The sequence below is a fragment of the Apteryx rowi genome, unplaced genomic scaffold, assembly GCF_003343035.1.
Source record: "Apteryx rowi isolate R43461 unplaced genomic scaffold, aptRow1 scaffold_190, whole genome shotgun sequence".
NCBI lineage: Eukaryota > Metazoa > Chordata > Aves > Apterygiformes > Apterygidae > Apteryx > Apteryx rowi.
This window is the reverse complement of record NW_020448197.1, coordinates 1605195-1612124: the sequence shown is the minus strand read 5'-3', so window position 1 is coordinate 1612124 and position 6930 is coordinate 1605195. Positions and strand designations below refer to the sequence as shown.

The following is a 6930-nucleotide window of genomic DNA, read 5'->3' as shown; positions in this document are numbered from 1 at the left end:
CCCCTCTACCGGCTCCCGGGAACTTGGGGGAATTCGTGCGGATCCATTCCCTTTCCATTTTTGGATACGTTTTAAAGCCTCTTTTTTTTAATTATTATTTTTTTATTTTTTTTAAAAAAGAAGAACCCCGACAGCCTTTCTCTGTCTGCCGCTGAAGGAATCCGCAGCGTGTTCGCCAGCGCTCCGGGATCGCCGAGCTGGGAGCTAGCTTGCTTTCGGGGGTTTTGGCTCGCTTTGGGTGACTCCGGCCGTCGCGGCGCGATCAGCCCGGTGGGGTGAGAGGAACAACAATGCCATCATGTTTTTGAGACAGGAAGCCTCCGAGTTTGCCCTGAATGAAGAACTTCCTGTGTTTAAACTTGCACGAATATCCGCTGACAAGCTTAGTTCAAATGAAAACACTGGAGTCGGGGGGAGAGGCTAATTCAGACCAGCTGGACTTTTGCAGGACTATAGCTGGGCAGAAAATGAGAGGAACCGCTCGGCGCTCGGGCTGCGATACGTGAAGGGCCCAGCAAAGCAGCGTCTTTGTTATTAAAGGACACGCACAGGATAAATTAACAGCTTCAAACTCGTCTGCAGCTTCTATCGCAAATGATAATTGGGAATATTTATTGAATAGGAGCTGTCATACTTGGATGGTTTTTGCTGACGGAGTCGCAAGGAGAGAGGAACATTACCTTTAAAAAAAAAAAAGAAAAAAAAAGCAAGCGCGGACGGAGTTATTTGGCTGCGGGGTGGGGGCTCGGGGGGGTGGGATGGGCCGTGTCGCTGCTCGGGACCGCCGGGATCACTGGCCGGGCTGCGGAGCGCGGCCGTAAGGAGAAGCCTCGCTGCAGATGGGAGCTGGCGGCTCGGGGACTGGCCRCTTCTCCGGTGCGGAGTACAGTTTGGGGGGGTCAGCGTCGCCTCCGGGATTACAGGGTGAGACCGAGCGTTGGGGATCTGCTCGCGATGCGTTTGCTGTGCTGGCGGGTGAGAGGTTAACGGGGTCGTTTCATCATCGCTAAGYGAGGAAGCATGGGCAAACCACTAAGCAGGCCAGACTGTTTACGGCAGAATCCCACTTGCCTGGGGAAGGGCGAGGAAGAGGATGGTTATATAGAGGATTGCTACGTCCCCCAGAGGTCCATATACGACACGATGAGGATTAACGAGCAAATCGATCAGGGATCAAAGCTTAACCAGCCTTCCAAAAGCACCCTGGATAAGGTGGACAGCAGTACAATATCCAGCAATGGGACTCTGGGAGCTTCCAATGTGTTTGAATCGAGGCCGCCAGAAACTAAAAAATTGGACGAGAGGGTCATTTTCGATGCACTGAAACTCAGCAGCGATGTCTCCAAGTCGGCACCGGCTCCACCCAGGAGACGGCCAAATCCCGAAAGGAAAGAGAATGTAAACAGGAGGTCGTGGAAATCATTTATGCCACCAAATTTTCCTGAGTTTGCAGAAAGGATTGAGGCCTCCCTGAGCGAAGTCTCGGAAGCTGGTGCCTCAAATCCCTCCCTTCAAGAAAAAAGGGAGTCAAGTGCCATGTTAGCTGAGAGCTCTGGGCATTCGGACCACGGGGAGCCCATGTCCGAGTCTCTAACTTTGGAGCATGTCTCCAAATCAGCCGGCACCGCGGAAGTTTCGACGGCCAAGCACTTAAATGAGGACTGCTGTGACTATTCCCAGGATGAGTGCCAACCCCTTCTAAATCCAGAAGATATCCACATCCCTGTTAGGGACTTCTCACGGGGTCGCAGGCTTCCAAGTGCCACCTGGCCGCGAACGAGGAAAAATTTCATCAGGGGAAGCCTGAGCGATGGGCACCAGGAGACCCTGGAGGCCTCGGAAACGGACTGTACCGTGGAAAACGTGAATCTCTCTCCTTGCCTAAGCGAGGAGCTGCTGGATTCAGGACTGAATATTCTCATCACCTCCAATCTCAGAGAAAAAACGGAGTCGGAGCTGAGATTTGAGGAGGATGAGAGATGGGTAATGATGGAGGAGTGGGAGGAGGCGACRCTGTCAGAGAGAGGAAAGACTGTTCTGTTGACAGATGAGAAAAAGAACTGTTGCTTGGCAGATATTTCGGAAGAAAGGGAACAATTAGCCACCACAGTGGACCCTCCTGCCTCCGTCCCGGGGACGGCTCACGACGGTGGGGTGCTTGGGCCACCGCTTCCCCATGAGCTCCCGGTGCCCGCAGCTGTGGGGGGTGCCGATTGCCCCCTCGCCGGGAGCACGCGCAGCACTGAAGATGTAGCAGTGCAGTGCGAAGCCGAGGACTTTGCTCCAAATTTGGGGTGCTCCGCCAGTCCCGTTGTCCCAGAACAGTTCTCCGACACAGACTCAGTGCAGATGTTCCTGGAGCTGGAGAAGCAGTGTCTCAATGAAGAGGAGGGAGATGGAGCCGTCTCCCTTGATCTGGAGGTTCAGGTCTCCGTGATAGACTCGGAAGGGCCAGACCCACAGACAGACTCGGAAAAAATTGCCGAGGCAGCAATTGAAGCTTGCGAGCATCTGGCTCCTTTTGAAGCCAGTGCTTCTGACTCTGCCGTTGTGTCAGACCTGGAGGACTTTGATGGCACGTATAGCTCGCAAGTGGTGAGTACAGTAGAGCCCGCTACGGAGCCGTACTCGGAAAGGGAAACCTCGGCCATCACCCCGACGGACTTGGATGGAGCTGTCTCTCCCAGCCCTGTTGCTGCGGTGGGGACAACACCAGTCCGATGTACATCAAGTTCAATGGAGGAGGATGTCCATGGCCCACTGGTGGACCAAGAGCCATGGGACGCCTGTGCCGTGGTGGGGCTGGTGCCTTGTGGAGCGACAGCATCTCCCGAGGCAGATACAAGCCGGGTTTCTGGCCTCGAGGGTACAATTTCTCTCTCCGATTTTTCTGCACTGGGGAATGACGATAATCAAGACTTGTTGGTCGCCGGCAGTGCAATAGCACAGCTCTCCGAGGAGACATGTCCAGGGAGCGTGTCTCCGGCTCAGTCGCTGCCCTGCTGGCCACCAGCTCTGGACACGGGGGCCGAGGAGCTCGGCTCGCCCCAGGACTGCTCTTTGCTGAAAGATGTCGAGGGGACGGAGGTGTCCGATAGCCCCGAGAAGATCGATCGGCTTCTGTCTGAAAGGACTGAGCTCACGAACTGGGACATCTCAGAGTTGGTCTCTGAGGATGAAGTCATGGATTTGGAAAAAGAGAGCGACGGATCTGAGGGCCAGAGTCATCCAGCAGAAAGCATGGACGGTCGCTGCGGTTCCCTGACGCCTTTCCGTGCCGGTTCTGCGTTGGAGCAGGGCTCTGAGGCACAGCTAACGCGCGTGGTGTCTGCCGAGGGGCTCGCGCCGGAGACCCTTCCCTGGGGTCAGGCCCTGGTGTTGGCTGCCCACATGGAGGGGTCCCCCCCGAGCACGGCCATCGCTCAGGAGGCAGCGCCGGCCGCCTTCCCGCTGGCAGCCCCGGCTGCCCCCGTGCCGGAGGCGGGYGTCTTGCAACCGGGAGACTTGGACTTGCTGTTCGCCTATGCCTGGGAGGACAGACTGGCGGACGGGCTGCCCGTGCACGGACAGACCCCCTCTCCGATGCCTGCGGAGCACGTGTGCGTGGTGCCCAGCTCCATAGGTGCCTTCGGTGAGGAGGAACTTGGAGCAGGGAGCCCACCACCTGGCACGGCCTCGGCCATCCCGGACAACTGGGAAGGGCTCCCTGGAGCATTGCTGGCTGCTGGCCTGCTGGATTTTGGGGAGGATCTGGCTGTCCTGGAGCCCAGCGCTTTGGAGATACCACCAGCCACCGGAGATGCTGCCATGGATGCCGAAGAGCCGTACGCTTGGTACCCAACACTGGATGCCGACGCGACCACCATGGTGGTGGAAGAGCCTCTGGAAGCCCCAGCGCCGTTTGCCGACGAGCCCGCAGCTGCTGTGCCGCCACCGCCGGCCGACTTGCCGGGTATCCAGGTGCCGGCGCCGGAGGATCCCCTCTCCGGCCCCATGCCGCYGGCTGCAGGGAAGCCAGGAATGGCGTCGGAGAGCACAGCCGAACGTGCCACGGGCACCGAGCTGCCCGGCGCGCACGAGCTCCCCGAGGAAGTGCCAGCTCTGCTGGAGGCTCCTGGAGCATCTGGCACGGAGGCTCCTGCTGCCACCGCGGAGGGACCCGCGGAGCCGGGAGCCACCCCAGCACCRGGCACTCTCCGTGCCCCGGGCCACCGCGACGCGTCCCCGCCAGCCCCTGGCGAGGCGGCCGCGGCGGCCGGCACAAAGGGGCCTCCCGCCGCGGCGCTCGCTGCCGACGGGCCTCCCGCTCCGGCAGATGGATTCGTTCCAGATAATGAGGTATTTGCTATTCAGGCCCTCGCAGACAGCGTTTCGGGCACCAARTCGCTTTATTTTGTGCTCGGGGGGCGGGGGGCTGGCGCGGTCCGCGGGCACCTCTGCTCCCCCCCCTCGCGCAGGCATCGAGGGGGCCGCTTCCCTCCCAGCTACGGCTCAGGTTTGGCGGATGAGCGACAAGTTTTGGAGGGAGCGGTGCGKTTTTGCGAGTGGGAGAAGCAGAGGAGTATAACTGCTCGATTACCTAAACTATTGTCTTGAACTTTTGGGGGCTTATTGAAGTACGTTATGTTCGCTCAGGCAAAAATTGCAGATTTCTTCGGGAAGGTTTTCTTGCCAGCGTCTCGCTGGGTAGTTGGTTGCCATGTTGCAAGAAGAAAATGTATTCGGAGACTGAATCCCGTAAAAGAAATAACGTGCGTCCTGCGCGGTAAGCGCTTACCGGGGTGGTTTAAAACGGGCAGTAAGGTGACGCGGCTCTGAGCCAGCCCGGAAAAGGGGTCGAATTCCCCGTGGTGCTTTGGGATTTCCTTTGGAGCCCTCTGCTAGCGGCTCCCGCGTCACGAACCCGGGCAGCGCGTTCGGGCGCGCGGCCGGAGGGTTCCCGCGGCCGGAGGGTTCCCGCGGCCGGGCGCTGACTTACTGCCCTCCACGCCGGAGAGGAACGCCACGGAGGTGACGTCGGAAGTCGGGCAGCCCAGGAAATCCCGCTCCGGGAGCAAGCGCTTGCCGGCCGGGCCGGGCCACCCATTTGTGCACCCCGGGGGGCAGYGCACGCGGTGAATCCAGGAGGAAAAAGAGATGCTAAGTTATAGGCGTTGCTGCCTGGAACTGGCTGCTTTGGTTTCCTTGTCGTCTTTCCCCGTATTTCACGTGAAACGTCTCCGTGTTGTTAACCCCCGAAATCTCCCCCCGTTGCTCGAGCGCCCTTAAGCGTTGACGGATGGAGGYGTGCGCCAGGGGAGCGGCTCGGCGGCGCTGACCGCGGCCGTGTCCGAAAGCAAAGGCGTTGTTGGCGTGGCGGTTTGTCCGTCACGGTGCCTGGCGGTGGCGGCGGTGGGGTTAAGCGCCCGGTGGGATCACGGGACGCAGTCGCCCGGGAGATGAGGGAAGCAGCGCGGGAAGCAGTGCGCGGAGGGGGCGCGGGCGGGCGGGCGCTCTCCAAAGCGAGGAGGAGGAGGAGGAGGAGGAGGTGCCGCGCAGCAGATGCGCTCCTGCTCCTCAAGATGTCTGTCCAGCCGCTGCGCCCTGCGCAGGCTTTCCAGCCGCCTCACCCTGCACCTTTTTCTGTGCAACGGAGGATGTACGTTAAATATTTGCTTCGTGGCTGAGTCACAGTGAGGTTAATGAGCTAAATCGTCGGAACCTTTTATGAGCAAAGAAAAACAAGGATGTTAAACATAGCCGCTCTTCAGGCCGTTAGCACGTGTGATTATCTTTTTAATGATCCTTGTGCAACATTTGGCTCTTGGGTTGTACTTATTCATGTATTGCAGGTATTTGTCATCTGATATTGGGGCTTTCTGCTTGGTTTTTCTGCCCGCCCAACTGTTTTGAAGTCCTGCGGTTTGTTTTTGCAAAGTCGAGCCTTGCACCGAGGACTAGGACCATGCATGGTAGAAGCTAGCACCAGGCTGCAGTCAAACGTGTGCATGCCGCACTTATCAGCCTGGGTCTTTTGTGGGTTTGGCTGCCGTAAGCAGCCAGCTCCATATATAAACAGTAACAGGAGAAGTGTCTGGGGAATCGGTGATTTCATGTCACCATTTCCTTCTTATGATCGTAGCATAATTCTCCCTGAGCAAACAGCTCTGGACAATGTCTTCTAACACACCCTTTGGTTAATGCCCTGGAACGATACCTCGCTGCTCTCAAGTTGCTGAACTCCAGCAGGGAGAAATAGGTTTTTCTTTGAAAACGGGGCAAAGAAAATCAAGGCAGTCCCTCTTTCCCAGGCCTAGACGGGGGTGAGGTGTGTGTTTGGGGGGGGGGGTTGCTTGCTTTGTATTCCTTCGGAGATGAAAGCAATTATCTGGCACAGAGATCTGCGCAGTCCAGCATCCATTGCTGTGCTGGGAGAGGGTTTGCGTTTTGTGTTCGGTATTTGAGATGGATTTTTTAGACGTTGCCCATGTCCTTATGTTCTTGGACGCTGCAGGAGGAAGCACGCTCGAGAAAGAGCGCGGGCGGCCGCCTGGATTCGGTCCCCCCTGCTTTCCGACAGAGAAAGTGTTGCAATAGGGAAGAGCGCTGTAATCCTTTCCAGCGTTCGTTACGGGCTGACCTGTGCTCTGTATTAGCTTGTAGTCCAAGGTCCCAGAATAAACAATGAACGAATCCACTCCCTTTTTTGGGGATGGCGTTGTTCGTTCTGGCCAAGTCGAAAGCTGCCTCCCCGGAGTGGGGCGTGCGGGCGCCTGGGCTCCGGCGCGGCCGGGACGGAAATGGGCACCGGCTGCCGAGGTYGGCCTCCTCGGCAGGTAATTACAGCAGATTCGAAGCTTTGATAAAGAGCACTTATCTCCTTCGTGGAAACAGGATTTTCCCTGCTCTCTGTCTTTACAGTGGTGAGCTTCATTCGCTCTCCTCCCCCTT

At 57.9% G+C, this 6930-nt stretch overlaps 1 protein-coding gene across 1 annotated transcript in view; it reads left to right on the top strand.

Annotated features, from left to right (window-relative positions):
- Positions 1–6930, top strand: part of LOC112964386 (microtubule-actin cross-linking factor 1-like) — a gene marked incomplete at its 5' end in the record, with an annotated part of 65557 nt that overhangs the window by 18453 nt on the left and 40174 nt on the right. The gene's annotated exons all lie outside the window — the stretch shown is intronic.